This window comes from Dipteris shenzhenensis, chromosome 21, assembly GCF_047967505.1.
Source record: "Dipteris shenzhenensis isolate YYH24624 ecotype China chromosome 21, Dip_SZ_1.0, whole genome shotgun sequence".
In the NCBI taxonomy this organism is placed as follows: domain Eukaryota; kingdom Viridiplantae; phylum Streptophyta; class Polypodiopsida; order Gleicheniales; family Dipteridaceae; genus Dipteris; species Dipteris shenzhenensis.
In genome coordinates, this window is record NC_141616.1 from 35,855,100 (window position 1) to 35,873,927 (window position 18,828).

General features: G+C 41.6%; 1 protein-coding gene across 3 annotated transcripts in view; it reads left to right on the forward strand.

Moving 5' to 3' along the window:
* The window catches only part of LOC147888796 (F-box/LRR-repeat protein 3-like), a 34,997-nt gene that overhangs the window by 13,488 nt on the left and 2,681 nt on the right, over positions 1-18,828 (forward strand). The gene's annotated exons all lie outside the window — the stretch shown is intronic.

The following is an 18,828-nucleotide window of genomic DNA, read 5'->3' on the forward strand; positions in this document are numbered from 1 at the left end:
ATTCCTTTCTCTATTTCTAGACTTATGGATGGTTTGATGAATGGACGCTTGTGGAAGGGTATGCCCTTTCGACGAGACACTTCCTATGAGGCACAACCCTTCACAAGAGACTATCTATTGAAGAGACATTCCTATTGTGATGTACCCTCTCATCAAGGGTCACACCCTTCACAAGGGGTACACACCTCTTCATGCACATACACTTTAGAGTACACACCTTTTCATGTGTGACTCTTGAATCTCTATATAAGAGAGGCCCAATTGTATGGATGACACTACATCTACACTACAGACACTCAAGAAATACAATTATTCCTTGTTCTCTGCTATTTCAGTCCCCTTTCTGTTCCTTAGCACATTTCTAAATATAGTAAATCTAGGATTTCTTACAAATTATTTGAAAAAAAAATTAAACTTTATGTATATATATACACATTTTGGTACTTTTGACATCAGAAATGCTCTTGGAAGGTCCCAAAATCCTAAAAGTGATTGCAAACATGGGTATCTTCTGACCTGGCGCGTGTTTGGTGGATGATATCATCAACCAAGAATGTTCTTGGTTTAACGCGCACCAAGTCGATGATATCATCGACTGAGAGCCGAGTGCATACTTTCTCATTTGAGATTTTTAAAAAATCATCAGAAGGTATCCATGTTTGCAGTTGTTTTCAGGGTTTTGGGGCCTTCCGAGATCATTTACAATGTCAAAAAGTATGAAAATATGAATCTACAAAAAAGATTACTTTTTTTCTCAAATAATTTAAAGATTTTGGCTCACTTAAATAAAAGTTTTCCATTCTTTCTTTATGTGATTTAAAAAGTGGGTGAAAGGTCTCATTTGGACAATAATGAGTAGAACATGGTATTAGGTGCAATAAGTTAAGATAATAAAAGTTATTTTTTGATAAAAATACAAAGGGCACGGGAAGGAAAAATCTTTAAGATTTTGAGAATATAGAAAATCAAAAGATATTTTGCGATATAGTGGAGGTCCTGTTTAATTTATAGGCATGATGTTTGAAAAATATATGAATTCTGTAAGTTTTTAGTTTTTGACTATGTAAAATATAGATTTTTTTTTTTAAAGTTATAATTTTAATGAAATTTTGAGGGAATCTTAAAACGGGTACCAATGTTATGTACTTGAAATAGATGTTACACTATTTCTAGTGGCACACTAAATATTGTTGTACTTGTCTATTATCCAAGATATCAGTCAACATCAGATATCCATAGACATTGTGACTTTCTAGAGTCTAGTAGCACACTATATATTGTTGTACTTGTCTATTATCTAATATATCAGTTAACATCAAGCTATCAATACATTGTGAGTACTTTGGTTATTGCCTTGTACTTGTACTTTCCTTCCTTTCCATTTTGCCTTTCATTATGCTTTTCATATTTCCATTCCGTTCTTAGCTAGCTACCATGTCCCTTCATATGATATCAGAGCCTTCCTTCTTAGCCCTTTCCTTCCTCCTTGCTTCTCCATGAGGTAGAGGTTGGTCGGAAAGAGAAGCTGTCCTCTCTTCTCTTGGAGGAGCTTCCCTTCCCTACTCCTCTCCATTGAAGGCTTCATTAACATTGAGATTCTCCTTCAACTTGAGCTTCTGCCACCTCTCTTTCCTTTTCTTAGTGAGCTTTTCTATTTCCTTCAGCTACAAAGACGTCTTGGAGTGGTGCTATTTCTGTTGCTCTCTTTGTGACCTGCAGACAATGTGATGCTTCTATATGGATCTGCAAGCATAATCATGACTTTATCTCTTTAGGAAAGTTGTAGAGAACCTTGAGTACTACAATTTTCGTTTTTACATCATTGCAATCCGAGTTTTCTATGAAAAGATATAGTTCTTGCAAAAAGTGATGAAAATTATTTCTGTGCGTGGATTTTGTTCTCGAGTTTAGGGGACGATAGTTTTCAGCCTACTGTCACTATCTTGATCTCCACCTCCATCTTTTTTTTCTTCAGTTGGTGTCCATGAAGCTAAGTTGTAGTTGCTCATGCAACTTCTTCTGCTACCCATGTAGCTATCCTCTCTGTCCGTCATCTAGCTGCCCACATTGCTTTTAGTTGCCCACGTAGTTGCTCTTGCTACTCACGCTTCTCCTATTGCCCACGAAGCTCTATCTTCTCATCATTCGAGTTGCCATATTTCACACCTCATTCGCCTTCTATAACGGTGTGTAGACTCCACACTAATTTGCAGAAAGAAAAAGAATAATGATTTGGATGTGAGGTACAGTTACTTCCTGGCTTCTCTGATTACTTCTCTGATTGCCGTGGTGCTAGGCTTGCACATTAAGTGACTCTACTAGTCCTTGTGGCACCTCCGGTCTCTACATCAATTTGTAGGTGACTCTTGGTTCCTCCGATCTCTACATCAATTTTCAGGTGACTCTCTATCTTCTATCTTGAGAGTCATGCCATAACCGCTCCATGTAGCTACCCCATGGACTTTACCAACACATATTTTTGGGCATCCATGCCTAGTGCTTCATCGACATCGTCATCGACTCACAGGGATGTGCACACATGTGCAATGGCTACTTGGAGGACATCTCTTACTCCTAAGAGATCTATTTTTATTATTCCTATAGCTTGATGTATTTTGGGGTCCTCTGTCTTGGGTAGTCTCCCTAAAATGATATGTATTGAGTGTTCGGTTGTCATTAAGTCTAAAGGTCCTCTGCCTTGGATAGTCCTCTTAAAAGATGTATTGGTTTTCCTATTTTGGTGTGTGGCTTCTTAACATGTCCTATTATGAAGCCAAGGGGGGATGTACTATGGGAGCCATGTATTGGCTTTGATAGGTTTAGAGAGGGATGTATTGTGGAAGCCATGTGTTTGCTTTGATAGGTCTCTTTATCAGGCCTGGCCGAGTTTCAAGATATTGGTGTATTCCTAGACCTATGAGCTGGTCATGTAGCCATGCTATAACGTGAGCCTTTGAGCATGTTGAGACTCAAGCCATGAGAATGCTTGTATCAACCTCTGAACATGCTCAGACTTTAGCCTCTGAGTTACATAGGGTGCATAGTTTGATGACCGTGATTGTCATGTTTTGTTTTTGGTTCCATTCCAATAGTCCCTCACCTTAGACCGTCATTGTCATGTTCTGTTCTTGGTTCCATTCTAGGAGTCTCTCACCTTGCCTTCATGGGGGGTGTTGGAATATGAAGCCAAAATGAGTGTACTAGTGGTTTTATAGTCTAGTGAGTGCTAGACATGCCACGTGTCATATTGGGAGATACCCCATAGACATTGTGACTTTCTAGAGTCTAGTAGCATACTATATATTATTGTACTTGTCTATTATCTAATATATCAGTCAACATCAAGCTATTAATACATTGTGAGTATTTTGGTTATTGCCTTGTACTTGTACTTTTCTTCCTTTCCATTTTGCCTTTCATTATGCTTTTCATATTTTCATTTCGTTCCTAGCTAGCTACCATGTCTTTTCACCAATTGTTGCTCAGCTGCTTGGAGAGACATCCACAGTTTCATCTCTCTTGGAGTTTCTCAGACACGGACTACTATTTTCACAGTTCTTGACATCACATAAGTTCTTTGGGAATTATTTTAATCCACAGATTCAGATTTCAGAAGAGTGGCAAAGTTTTTATCCTCAGTAGTTATCACACCTATAGAGGAGGTATGTGCATGTCAGCTTTTCCTCATTGCAATCATGCGGATAGCAGTATCATAATGCTCGAGAGTGCATGTGGGTATTCTGGAGTTTCCATGTTTTTTAGTTTTGGTTGCCTAGCCTTAGTGACTTTGTCATCATCCCAGTAGTGCTTGGAGTAGTATCAACCTTTTCATGTCGGTGGATCTTCAGCAGTGGGGAGAATGCATGCTATTGGACTTCTAGAGTGCAGTGCATCCACATCAATAGTCTAATTAGTCCTCAGTAATTCACGCGAGGATAGGACGCAGTCTTATTTTCAAGAGCCTATCGCAGTGTCATACCACTCGAGGATCAGGAGTCCGCAGTAGTGGGATAACTGTGGGGGTTAAAGGTCACTGTGCTTTTACCTCGGTTATGTACAATACTCGAACACATATATAAATGAATGAAAAAGAAGATTAGGATGTTCTGTGCTCACCAAAACTTGTGTGGCTCTCTGTCTCTCTCCTTTTCCGTTCTTGCTTCTGTTGAGAGCACTCTCAACTGGTATCAGAGCCCGAGTGATCTAGCTGAGTGCGTGAATGCTTGAAAGCTCAGTAGCTCTGTGGGAGGAAGGAGAAGCTCTGTGGGAAGCTTTGTGGGTGACTTTACTTGCATCTGAGTGTGCAAAGACCTTGGAGGAACCTTTGAAAAAGTGACTTTGGTTTTGCGAAGTGGTTTTAAGAGCCTGTTAATTGTTTTCAAAGAAAAATTCGTTTTTTGAGCTTTTCCTGTTCCATTTGATGACAGAGACTCCATATTGACTTGTAAAGGAAACTATTGCTTGCTTTTGGTATCCACTTTACTTCAGGAGCTTGGAAACACCTTCATTCTTGAATCTAGAATCATTTCATTGGATTTCTGACTCATTGTGTCAGTTTCTGACTCATTGTGTCAGTTTGGAGCAATCATTTGCAGATCTGTCAGTTTTGGTGGACTCAGAAGGTTCTAAAACTTCTATGTTGCTCATCATTCGCACTCCGGTGGAGTTTACAAATAGCTCTGTTTTCAAAAACGTTTTTCAGTCCGTGTGTTGGAATGGAGAATTTTCAGAGTTATAGATCTCTGTATATTCGATTTCGTCTCTCTGTTATGCATTTTTCATTCTAAGGTTTTGAAACCTTAGATTTATGCCATATGGCAGTGGATAAGTGTTGACTCTCATTTCTTACTCATCGGTTGGGATTTTGGAGTTTCGGTAGAAGAGATATTTGTAAATTTTCTTACTGAGTTCGATTATGCAATGGCGCCCATGTTTTGAGGCATCTCAGGTTCTATTTTCAGGAGTGGTCATTACCGTGGGACTATGATTTCTTGAGCATACCTTATGCAGATCACTCTGGTTGCAGTTTGAGCCATGTGCGCTCATTCGTGGTGTGCATTAGATTGTAGTGGATGATTTATAGGTCATTTGGATGCATTGCGATCCTTATTGGATGCGCTGATAGGTCCAGATTGTCTTATGGGATGCTATTTTTTATGGACGCTTTACACATGGATGCTATTTTATGCTGAGGGACAGCTTTGACACATTGCAGGTGATGCACTGATAGTGCTATGCTCTCTTGGATGAGATATTAATAATGCATATGTCAGTGGACGGTGTTTATGCTTGAGTTATTTGGCACTTATTGGCATTTTGGATTGCCATTGTAGTTAGCATTTTCTTTTGGGTCAGATTTGCTCATATGGATGCATAGTATATGCACATGAGTCAGATGCTTTGAGACATGAGTTTTGGTGATATTTCACTCTATTGTGACATACACATTTGGGTGCACCTGGTATTTGGTGTGATTCTCTCTTATAGGCATTAGCATTTAGGATTTTTGCTTCATTTGCATCGTGGCATCTTTTTCCATGTCTAAAAAGGAGTTTTTTAGCATTAAAAAGTTTGATGGGACAAACTTTTCTTTGTGGAAAGAACAAATAAGAGATGTGCTTATTTAAAAGAAGCAGATTAAACCCTTGGCAGAGATTGAAGCTAAGCCTGCAAATATGTCTGAGGGTGATTGGAATGAGTTGGATGCATTAGTAAAATCTACTATTAGACTTCATTTTGTAGAGTCAGTTTATTTCACAATAGTAAATGAGCAGACTATGGAAGATTTGTGGAAGAAATTGTGTGCCACTTATGAAAAAGAAACTGTCTCTAATAAAGTTTACCTTATGAAGAGGTGGTTTGAGCTGCAGATGAAGGAAGGGGTCTCCATTGCTTCTCATTTGAATGAATTTAATATTATTTTTATTCAGCTTCAGGCTCAGAAGATGAATTTTGATGTGAAGACTAATGCAATATTTCTCTTATGTTCATTGCCATCCTCATGGGATACTTTCCGTACAACTGTTAGTAACTCTGCACGTGGTGGAGTACTGAAATTTGATGATGTTGTGGGTAGCTTGTTGGTCGAGGAGATTAGACGAAAGTCTATGGACGGCAACAAGCAGGATGCAACCTTAAATGTGCAAAGGGGCAAATCACAGTTCAGGGGAAGTCCCAAGAAAGAGGGAAGTCTCGTAGCAAATCCAAGGTACGGAACATTAAGTGTTATCGCTGTGGCAAGAAGGACCATATGAAAAAGGATTGCTACAAGTTGAAAAGCGAGCAAAAGGATAAGAAAAAGAATGCAAATTGGGGTGCAAATCAAAAGGAAGAGAGTCCAAGGGAGCACAAACAAAAAGTGAAGATCGAGGAGATCAATGCAGTCACACATGATAGTGACAATGACGTTCTTTTCATGTCTAGTTTATCTGCAAAGTTGCTTACCATTTCAGATGATGCATATTTTCAAGATTGGATTTTGGATTTTGGTGCTTCATTCCATGTTACTCTTTATAGGGAATAGTTCTCTACTTATGACAGTGGAAAGACAGGGTGTGTGCATCTTTGAAATGACTATGCATGTGACATAGTGGGAGTAGGTGACATAAAGTTTTCTTTTGCAAATGGGTTTGTATTTATTTTGAAACATGTGACACATGTGTCTAAGTTGACCAAGATTCTTATTTCAGTGGGTCGGCTAGATGATGCTGGTTTTCACACCACTTTTGGCTTTCAGAGTTGAAAAATTTAGAAGGGCTCTATGTTTTTGGTCAGGGGTGCCAAGTGTGGGACTTTGTATCCCTTACATATATCAGGGGTATTTGATTATGTTGTTGTAATAACCGAGCAGCCAAGTATTTCTTTGTGGCATTGTAGGTTGGGACACGAGCCAGAATGGAATGAAACTCTTATGCCGTTTGGGTTATGTATCGCATTTGAGTTTCTCTGATTTTGAATTTTGTGAGCAGTCTCTATGGGAAGTAGACTAAATCAGCTCATAAAAGAAGGGGAAAGAAAGAGTTTGAAAAGCTTGATTTGGTGCATTTATATGTATGTCGTCTCACGTCTACACGGTCATTAGGCGGGGTTGAATACTATGTGACATTCATTGATGATGCAACTAGAAAAGTGTGAGCTTATGCTATAGCTCGGAAGAGTGATGTGTTCCAAGTATTTTAGAAATGGTTGGCTTTGGTTGAGAATCAGTCAGGTAGAACGCTTAAATGCCTACGGACTGATAATGGTGGAGAGTATCTCTCATGACTTTTAACATTTCTGTGATACTCGTGGGATTAAGAGGGAGTTTGCATCCCCTCGTACTCCAGAGCAAAATTCAGTTGTAGAAAAGATGAACCGTATCATTTAAGAAAGGTTGCAATGCATGCTTTCCAATGCAAGTCTTTCTGGTGGTTTTTGGGCTCAGGCAATGAAGACTGCAGTGCATGTGATCAATAGATCACCTAGTAAGAGTTTGGATGTTGGTATTCTTGAAGAGGCATGGAGTGGCAAGAAGCCCTCTTACTCTCATTTGCATATATTTGGGTGTGAGGCATATGCACATGTGTCGAAAGAGCTTCGAAAGAAGCTAGATCCTAAGTGTAAGAAATGCATCGTGTTAGCATAAGAGAGTATGGATTGGTACCACAGGTTAGTCCTTTTGCCAGATTGTTATTCCCCAACTCTTTGGGAGGATAGTTTAGTTTCGAGCAGTTGGTGGTGGTTATCAAGGTCACATTCACTTGGCAAATTCACTCACTCCCTCGGCAGCTATCATCTTCCAAAATTTTAGCGGGAGGAAATATCACATGCATCCCTACATTAGGGAGCATTGTGACACACAGTCTGATCCATTTGTCATATGCCGTGACCCCGTTGTGAGTCCTAGTCCAGGGATGAGCTACGGGGGTCCATTCGCAGTTCCTAAAGTCACAAGCCATGGTAGAGCAGTTCAGGTTGCTAGGGAAAATGTTGCAAGGTATCCACCTAGCAACAAGTTCAGAAGAGGGGAATGTCACATGCACCAAGTTCAGAAGAAGGAAATGTCACATTCACTCAGCCCCTCGACAGCTATCATCTTTCAAAATTTTAGCGGGAGGAAATATCACATGCATCCCTATATTAGGGAGCATTGTGACACACAATCTGATCCATTTGTCATATGCCGTGACCCCGTTGTGAGTCCTAGTCCAAGGATGAGCTACGGGGGTCCATTCGCAGTTCCTAAAGTCACAAGCCATGGCAGACCAGTTCAAGTTGCTAGGGCAAAGTGTTGCAAGGTATCCACCTAGCAACAAGTTCAAAAGAGGGGAATGTCACATGCACTAGTGTCAGGCAGATGTGGTAGTGGCAACTAATTGCATAGCTATCAAATCACAGCAAATTTGCAGGCCTTTTTGGGGCAGTTTGACGGCCAATTGGCAGGCCCATCGGGTCTTCTAGGGGCTGCTTTCAATAGGAACCAAGTTTGACCCGACCCAAACAAGTCGGTCAATCGATCCTGCAAGTCGACCAACGGACCGGCCAGTCTGCCCATGGACCAGCTCTATATAAGGGGCTCTTTGCCCTTCATTTCAGTAGTCAGCTTCCAGTGCATTTCAGCGAGCAGTTCAGCAGCATAGCTCCCTCTCCTTCAGTCGCAATTAGGGGGAGTATTTTGCTCAGTTTTGTATGCCGATTTGGCAATCATGTACAACATAGTAAGGGCATTTACGCCACAGTGTGAATAAAGCAGTGTACTATAGTTAGGAAGATCTCTGGTGTCTCTCATGCTTGAGTTCTCTTTCTATATTTCATCTATGTTTCCGCTCAGCTAGTCCTGCATGTTATAGCTAAAGGCCATAGGACTGAGGACTACGAATACATATATGTGGTAAGGGAGATCTATAGTGGGTTAATGTTGAGGTGTTTAAGTAAAGCTTGAGGCTATATGTTGCTGTGAGCAATTCTTGGAGAAGAGAGATAGGTCACAATGGGAGGCTGTTAAGTCCCTTCTCATGGAGAGGCATCCATGTGATGTAGATGTCCATGTGGTGGGACATAGATATCCATCATGCCAAGCTAAACCATGGACTTACTATATTATATGAATTAGTGGTGCTCTCTATTAATTTTGGAATTACTGGTATGAAAATACAAAACACTCCTCACGAGAACATAGAATGCAACTTGTGTTACACTTTAGCCGAGGTAGCATGACCTCGGAAGAATCAGTGACATTTCCCTTAAAGGATCTATATTTGTAATATATTTGTTTGCGCTTCATGTAAATGATCGGGAGGGAATTAATGTCAAGGTCCTAGGTGAGGGTTGATAGCACCAGACTAGGTGGATCTAAGGCTAAGGGCCTAATGCAAGAAATGTGCCTAGGGGCAAAGGAAATTAAAGAATCCCAAGAGAGGGGTGAAATGTTGCATTAGGAAGGCCCTATGATGATGACATGTGGCATCTAGATCCATCTAGGGAGATGGGGCTTGTTGAAGCTAGTGAGAGATGAGAATGAGCTTTCACGTATGTTTTAAAATTCGAATTTTCTCAGCTAGCTCTCATGTTTTCAGCAAGAAAGGCTGGGTGGAACAATATCGGTGCTACTCCCGTGATCTGCAGTAGGAAATAGAGAAGGTAGCTAACAATTGGTATCAGAGCACTAGGAAGAGAGAACCCGGGTGACGGAACGTGAAGTGCGTCGTGAGCTATGGAGAGAGTCGAAATGATGAACGTGCAGCTGTTGACGCAACATGCGACGACGAATGGCGTGGACGTGATATACGACGGGTCTGTTCGCAATTGCTCGTGGCCTCCACGCGATGGGCTAATCGACGAATTACGAGGTGTTGTTGCTCGCGGTCTACGACGGAATGAAGACTAACAGGGACTCACATTAACGGAGGTCTTCGATGAGATTCGTGGAAGGGCGACGCGCAGGCAGGACTACGGGGGATCTGAGAGCCTGTGACAACAGGCGATAGGTTCACATCGCTATCTGTTTCGTTGTAGTCTTGGCCCTCTAAGCTCACGTAGATAGCTCGTAAGCTGGGACTTCTTTGGCCACTAGTTCCTCTTATTTGCTGTAGTTAGTTGATTGTATGTATCAGCTGGCATCGAGTTTCTGACGGGAACCCAGAGATTGCAAAGGCTTTGGCAGAAATGTATCATTTACGATCAGGAAGTTATGAGGAGGCTACAGGCTTCGGGATATCTACATATGTGAAAATCCACTGGATCAAACTGGGTAGCGGGAGTGATCGATCAGGGAGCTCTCTTTGACCTCCATCAATTCCGTGTTTTTTTTCCTGATTTAGTCAGTTGATGCTCCGCTTACATGAACATGATCTCGTAAGTGATTAGTCTGCATGAAGGTTTGATGTTGTAGTAGGGATAGATTATGCTTGAGACTATGCCTGTGTATTTCAGTCTAAGTTGACTTGCAGGAATTTCCCTAGTATAGGGAAAGCGGGATTTGGGATATATGTTTGTATCAAATGCTTAGTTAGTGTGAATTTGGGATTGCAGGTATTCCCTAGTATAGGGAATTGTGTTAGAGTGTCATTACACTGAATTGCCTCAGTTTGTAAATACAGTTTTCTAGCGGTGTCTTTATTAAAAAAAAAAAAACCACCCATTGACCTGAATGGAAGCAAAAGAAGGAGCTTCCAGGAGGAACCCTGGTGAGTCAGGAGTCCGGCCGACCTAGCAGGTGTCGCGCCTAGTAGCTCACACCTTATCTGGTAGGATTGCATTACTTGAGGATGCCTTGCAGCAGTTATTAACGCAACAGTTCAGGCAAATGCAGGGCAGTCTGAACTTAGAAGAATGATACACAGTATGTTTGTCAGATCTTCTCGAGATGAGAAAGGAAAGGCTCCAATGGAACCAGAGTCTAGTGTTCATACGGTCGAGCCTAGAAAGGCTAAAGTACCTAATATTGCCAATTATAGGCCGGAAAAGTATTCTGGTCGGATGAATGACCGTAGGTCTGATGTCATTGAGACTTGGTTATACAAATGGGACGAGTCGTTCGCCATTTGTGAAATCAGAAATAATATCAAGAAGATCTACGAGGCCACCCACATGTTTAGTGAGGCAGCGGATCGGTGGTGGATTAAACAACAGAAAGATGGAATTGCATCCACTACCTGGGAGGGGTTTAAAAGAGAATTGAGGAAACACTTCTTACCTCCTGACGAAGCATCCTGAGCTTGGGATCAATATAGAAACCTTCGTCAGAGAAATTTGTCAGTGGCAGAATACATTGATAAGTTTCGAGAGAGTGTAATAAAGGTTGATGAACCTCTGCCTCAATCAATCCAAGTGAAAGATTTCATATTTGGATTGAATGATCGGATTAAAATGGAAGTTCGGGCTAAGTATGCGAATACGTTGGATGATGCAATAGCCATAGCCTTGAACTATGAAGATGCCAAGGGCAGTAGGCCAAGTGGGTTTGCACAGGTTGGAACCCCGTATGGGTATCAGAAGAAATCTGGGTTTAAAAAGAAGTGGATTAGTAAAGGGAGTGGTTCTCGGCCGAGTGGTCAAGCCAAGCAGGCGAAACCAGCGGAAACTCCTAAATCAAGCACCACCATTGGAGTGAAAAGGAAAGTAACGCCAATGGCAGCCCGTGCTTAGTCTAAGTCTCCCTTAAACCTAGAGCAAAGAGAAAAAGCGAGGAGAGAAGGCTTGTGTTTTGGTTGCCTTCAGCCTCATCAGTGGAAGAATTGTCCACGGAATAAGGATCGTCGGATGGCTGAGATGGTAGTCTCAGAATGCGACGTGGAAATGGAGGGAAGTCCCAAAGCAGAAGAGATGCAGATTCAGCTAGCGGGATCTTCTCAGAGGTTAGTACCTTGTTTGTTATGTGTGTTTGTTGCTAAGCTAGTAACGAGTGCACCTGATAACATCCTATCTAAGCCCGCAGCAACGGGATATATAGCCTTTAATGATATGGAGTTAATTAAAATGAAAGGGCAAGTGGCCAATCATGATGTCGTTGTGTTGTGTGACTCGGCATCAACTCACAATGTGATTAACTCCAAGCTCGTGAGAGGCTGAAGTTAAAGACTAACCCATCTGACCATGCGTATACAGTCAGGATGGCAGATGGAAGTTCAACTGAAGTATGGGACCAAAGGGTTACCCAGTTGGAGTTTCGTATTCAGGACTATGCTGAGAAGCTTGATTTTGAAATGACCAAGCTTACTCATGCAGATATAGCCTTAGGTATGGCGTGGCATTTTAGAAAGAATCCAGCCATTGATTGAAAAAAGCACATATATCAATTCAAGATGAATGATGTGCTTTATGTCTTGCGAGGTGAAAAAGATGTACCTCAGGGACCGTTGGTTTCCATGATGGAAATCGGAAAAGCTCAAGAAGAGTTTTTATTCCTTTGCACAGCATCGGTAGAGCCGGTTGATGATTCTTCAGCTAGTACTGATGTTGCGTAAAGTGGTGAGATGGCCAAGCTGGCTAATCTTATAGCAAAGGAGTTCTTTGACTGTTTTAGGAATGAGCTACTTTATGGATTACCTCCAAAGCGGAATGTTCAGCATAAGATTGAAGTGATCCCGAGGGCAGAACTTGTAAATAGACCTCCCTATAGAATGAGTTTTACTGAAGAGGCGGAGGTGCGTAGACAACTAGAAGAATACCTTAAGTTGCGGCAGATTCAACCAAGTTTCTCACCTTTTGCTTCGCTAGTGATATTAAAGAAAAAGATGATACGTTTCGCCTCTGTATAGATTATAGAGCATTGAATAATATCACTGTTAAGCACAGGTATCCGATGGCTCGGATTGATGATTTGCTAGATGCATTACATGGAGCCGTAATTTTCAACAAGATAGATCTTAAGTGTGCCTACCATCAGATCCGCATTAGAGCCGATGATGTGCATAAAACCGCTTTCAGAAGCAGGTTTGGTCATTATGAGTTTTTGGTAATGCCCTTCGGACTTACCAATGCTCCAGTTACATTCGTCATGCTTATGAACGATTTACTACGTCCGTATATCGGAAAGTTTATAGTACATTTTATTGACGATATTTTAGTATTCAATAAAAGTATTACTGAGCATCGTGAACACTTAAGAATAGTGTTCAATACTTTGAGGAAAGCCAGTCTTTATGTAAATAAAAAGAAAACTATACTGTGTATGGTTAGGCTTGAATATTTAGGATTCATAATTACTCCAGAAGGGGTAGAAATGGATCCAAAGAAAGTGGCTACGATACTGACTTGGCTAATCCCTCAGAGTTTGACCGCTTTGCGATCATTCTTGGGATTTGTCTTGTTTTATAGAAGGCATATCAAAGGATATTCCGAAATAGTATCGCCATTGATTGATCTGACCTCAGATAAAGTACCTTTTTTTTTTTGACAAAATCAATAAGAAAGTTTTAACACCATAAAACAAGCTGTGGTCACAGGACCGGTGTTAAAAATAGTTGATCCCGAGAAACCATTGTTCCTAGAAACCGATGCAAGTGGCATTGCGGTAGGAGCAGTTCTCCTTCAAGAGGGAAGGCCAGTAGCCTTTGAAAGCAAGAAGCTTTCTCCCTCTCAAAGAAATTGGCGAACTCATGAATTGGAGTTGTATGCTGTTATCCATGCTTTGAAAACATGGAGGCATTATTTATATGGTTCAGAGTTTTATGTGGATGTGGATCATGATACTCTGAAACATTTTTGTAAACAGCTTGACTTGAGGGGCCGCCAAGCTAGGTGGGCAGATATCATGCAGGAGTATAATTTAACGATTCGGTACCGAAGAGGAAAAGATAATAAGGTTGTTGATTCGTTGTCTCACATTATGCACTATATGAGTTTTACGGTATTAGAGAGTACTCTAATGACCGAGATTAGAGAAACTCAAAAGGTGAACGAGTTTGTCCAAAGCTTATGGCCTAAAGCTCATGTGTTAAAACCCGGGGAAAACGAAAAGGATGACCTGGCATCTAGAAAAGGCCAAATATATGCAAGATATACCATAAGGGATGGTATGCTGAAAAGAAATGGCAAGATAGTAGTACCTAGTCAGAATGATCTCAGGCAGAGAGTCATTCGACAGTGCCATGATAGCCCATGTGTGGGACATCCAAGAGTCGAGAAGACATATGATCTCGTAAAACAAGATTTCTTTTGGCCAAAGATGAAAAGGCATATTCATGAATATGTGACACGGTGTTTCTCGTGTCAAATAAGCAAGGCCGAGCGGGTGAAGCCACCCGGACTTTTACAGCCCTTGGAGATACCATTAAGTAAGTGGGAGAGCATTTCCATGGACTTTATTGTAGGGCTGCCTACGACACAAGGTGGATACGATTCTATCCTTGTGGTGGTTGATCGTCTAATCAAGATGGCTCACTTCATTCCGACTAGAGAGCCTATTAGTGCCCCACAAGTGACGGATTTGTTTATCAGACATATATTTTGTCTGCATGGATTGCCTAGATCCATAGTGTCAGACAGAGATGTCAGATTTACCGGTCATTTTTGGACAGCGGTATTTGAGACACTAAGGACTGAGTTGGGAATGAGTAGTGGAGATCATCTTGAAACGGATGGTCAGACGGAGAGAGTCAACTAGACTTTAGAGGATATGCTGAGGGCATATGTGTCATTGAGGCAACATACGTGGGACAAGTGGTTGCCATTGTTAGAGTTTTTCTACAATGATAGAAAACATTCGTCTACAGGGTTCAGTCTGTTTGAGCTGAACTATGGTTATAGACCAGCGAATCCAACTATAGTTGGAGTATCTCAGAAAGTGTCTAGTGCCACGAACTTAGTGGTTCAGATGCGGGAGATGCTAGCACTTGCGAGAGCTAATATCCGCCAGGCTATGGATAGAGCCAAGGTATATGCGGATGAAAACCGGTCTATAAGAGTATTTAAGGAAGGAGAAAAAGTTTTTCTCAGAGTTCCTTCGCACTTGAAGTCGTTAACTTCAGGAGAGTGTGCTAAGTTATCACCTTGATACTGTGGGCCGTGGTTATTCTAAAGAGAATAGGCAAGGTAGCCTATAAATTAGAATTGCCACATGGGTGTAAGGTGCACCCGGTTTTTCATGTTTCGTGCTTAAAGAAATTTTTACATACAGGTGACTCACTAATCGAAGGTGTGGTTTTGTTTCAGGAGATAGAGGATAATGCAAGACGCAAACCAACAAGAATCCTGGACCGAGGAACAATGCAAATACAAAATCGGAAGATACCTACGGTGTTGGTTACATGGCATGGTCAGTATCCGAAGCTACCTGGGAATCCGTGTACCAGTTGCGGAGAGTGTTCCCAGACTTTATCATCGAGGACGCTGATGTTTGAAGAGGGAAGGAATGTTACGCTCTAGCCGAGGTAGCATGACCTCGGAAGAATCAGTCGACATTTCCCCTAAAGGATCTATATTTGTAATATATTTGTTTGTGCTTCATGTAAATGATCGGGAGGGAATTAATGTCAAGGTCCTAGGTGAGGGTTGATAGCACCAGACTAGGTGGATCTAAGGCTAAGGGCCTAATGCAAGAAATGTGCCTAGGGGCAAAGAAAATTAAAGCATCCCAAGAGAGGGGTGAAATGTTGCATTAGGAAGGCCCTATGATGATGACATGTGGCATCTAGATCCATCTAGGGAGATGGGGCTTGTTGAAGCTAGTGAGAGATGAGAATGAGCTTTCACGTATGTTTTAAAATTCGAATTTTCTCAGCTAGCTCTCATGTTTTCAGCAAGAAAGGCTGGGTGGAACAATATCGGTGCTACTCCCGTGATCTGCAGTAGAAAATAGAGAAGGTAGTTAACAACTTGGAGGTTGACACATTGAACATGCAAGCTGACCCACAAAGCCTGAGAAAACAGACCAGCCACAACCAAGGCCCCAATGCTGCCCACACTGACAATGTAGACCGCTGTGCGAGGCTATTGAAGAGGTTCATGTTGTCCATGGGCATGCAGTAGAACTGCGTGAGTGAGAGGTGTGAATGGAGATGAAACCGAGGACGGAAAGAGCAGAGATATGGAGCTGGGAAACTGAGAGATAAATGAGTGAAAGCTGAGAGATAAATGAGTGAAAGCTGAGAGATCAGAGCTGAAAGGTGAACTGAGAGAGCTATAAACGAGGTGTAAATCTGAAAGGAAAAGCTACTGAAACAGACACCAGACGTCCCTCCATTTGCTGGTCCAAAATGCTGTGTGTACACACTCCTGGAGAGGCTGAACTGTTCTGCTGATTTGCTACTGCGGTATAGGGGTTCTCAGGGTGCACAGGGGCTAGAAAGAAGCTAAGGAAGGCTGGGAATGAATGCTTCCAAGGAGCCCTTTCTATGAGGCTGGTGAGGCTGACCAATCAACCTTTGACTGGTCAGCCTTCAACCGGTCAGCTTTGACTATTACCTGTTGACTGGTCGGCCTTTGACCAGTCAACCTTTGATTTCTATCAGCAGAATTTGACTTTGATCAGTCAACCTTTGACTGGTGCGTATTTGCTGGCTGCAAGGGCAGTCCTAGCTTTCCCAAAGCTAGGCAGTCTGTAATGTGGTATTCCAAGATACATGATATTGTGCTTGATCTTCTGAAGAATCTGAGTCTGTTGCACTTGCACCGCTGCCACTGCCACATGAAGGAATCTGGATGAAGGCAACTCTCGGCGACATTGGGTTTCCCATGTCAGGTCCGTTGGAGATTCGTAGTGATAACCAAGCTTTGCATCGCCATTGCCAACAATCAAGCGTAGTTTGAGAAGACAATGCATTGATCTTCTGTTTCATTTTGTTAAGCATCATGGGTCTGACGTCCGTCCCTCGTCCGCCACGTTTTTGGCACCAAAGACATGTTGGATGACATATTCACCAAGGCTAACGTGCTGTATGACATATTCACCAAGGCTCCTCCAACAAGAGCTCACTCGCAGCTTAATTCACAAGTTTGGTTAGACAATCATTTGGAAGTCAACTCTATTGTACTTTCCATAATGCCCAACTACTTGCAGCTTCATTCCCTGTACAAATTTGGTTAGATAATCATTTGGAATTCTAAGTGTAACGGTTATGATCTAAGTAGTTCCTTAGATTGGGTTTTGCTCAACCATGGGCATGTCTTGCTTGACATTGGATTCTGTATTAATGAGGGGTATAAACGGACCTTGCACCCCGTGGCAGGATATAGTGTTGTCCAGTGATATGTCGCCTGATAGAGACTGCAAACCATTCCAATAGCATTTAGAAAACTTAGCGTTCCAAATCTGCATCATTCTCATAAAAAAATCTGACTACGAAATTTTAATCCGAAACTTAAGGCAGATCTATATGGCTTTCTGATTGGACGTTAACAAATGGTCCTTCTCTTAAGCTTAAACCAAGAATGGCTAGAAAAATCCAGAGGAAAGGCATTCGGATTTGGAATGACATATGGCATCTTGGAACTAGGGACTTGCTAATAATTGGTGCAACTTCAACTGGTTACTGTTCACCAATCGAAATACCAAACGGTCTCAGAATACATCCAAAATATTGGAACAGGGCTCTTGATCATCAATCAGGAATCTCCTCCTACCAATCACAATCTCCCTGGGCACAATCATTCACTACTTGGCTTCAAAAACAGGTGTCATGTGTCCAAAAATGTGACGAAATTGTCCTATCTCTACCTGTCAACAAAATTGATTCTGGTGATAGTAGGAGATTAAAACTTGAAATAAATAACCCGAAATCTGTGGGAATTGAAAAATCTTCCAGCAGAAAATCCTTTTCTTCAAATCACAATTGATCTGGAAGAGAAAAACTGCAGGAGGTGCTTTTCCAGTTTGAATTGAAATCAGGCCTTAAAACAGCAGCAATAGGCTGTAAAATTAAGCATAATTCGCTTTGGAGATGTCAAGTGAATGCAACAGGCACATGATGGTCAGTAGGAGGAAGGAATCTGTATCTCAATTTCTGTTCAGGGGTTATGCAGCTTGGAAAACGTGAGAGCGATCAAGAATGCAGGCAGGCCAACATAACAACTATCACAATCTGAAGGGTTACTGCTATTAACAGCTGAAAAGACTTGCTGAATAAGCAGATTGTTCTGAGCGAAAAATCTCAGCATTGTGCTCAAAGCCTCCGCAACCTCATCATAGTGAGAGTTGAATCCATATGCTCTCTGAAACACAATATTTTCCAATACATTGAATGATTAGAGCTCGTACCAGCTGCCATATAATACAGTCATTTAATCTGCCTCATCACCTAGTATGGCTTGCTTCCATGACATCTGAATTAAAATAGATGCAGCTCCAAACCACCTGCACACTCTTCCAAACCGCATGAACTTCCAAGAAATCCTAAAAAAGGTCAAAGTGAGTCTCCCTCTTAATTTTGCATAGAGGACATAGTGGAGAAACATTTGGGCTCCACTTAGAAATCTGCTTTCTGAGATAAAATTTACCAATAACACGCCTCTAGAGAACATAGGAAGACCAACGTTTCTGAGTTGAAGAAGCTATCCATTGATCACCCGCATCCAGTAAATCTTTAAGCGAGCATACTTTACCTAAGAAAAGCCTTGAAAATCATTTTTGCAAATTGTCCTGTTTCTTGAAGAATTGTAATTCCATAGAGACTCGCTTCTGGATAAGACACTTCTGACATGTGGCGTCTTTTTTGTGGCTCACCCATAGTCTGGCTCTCCTAGGAGTAGGGGATAAAAAACCTGTGGTCGAGTGGCATGGTGGCTGAGTCTTGCTTTTGGGGTGGTAGAGGCATGCACGGGAGGGGGCGTATGCAAGTTCTCATCATCATATTCTGAGGAACTTTTTTTCCCTGAAATGTAATCAGTGTTCCCAAAAAAGTGGAAAAACGT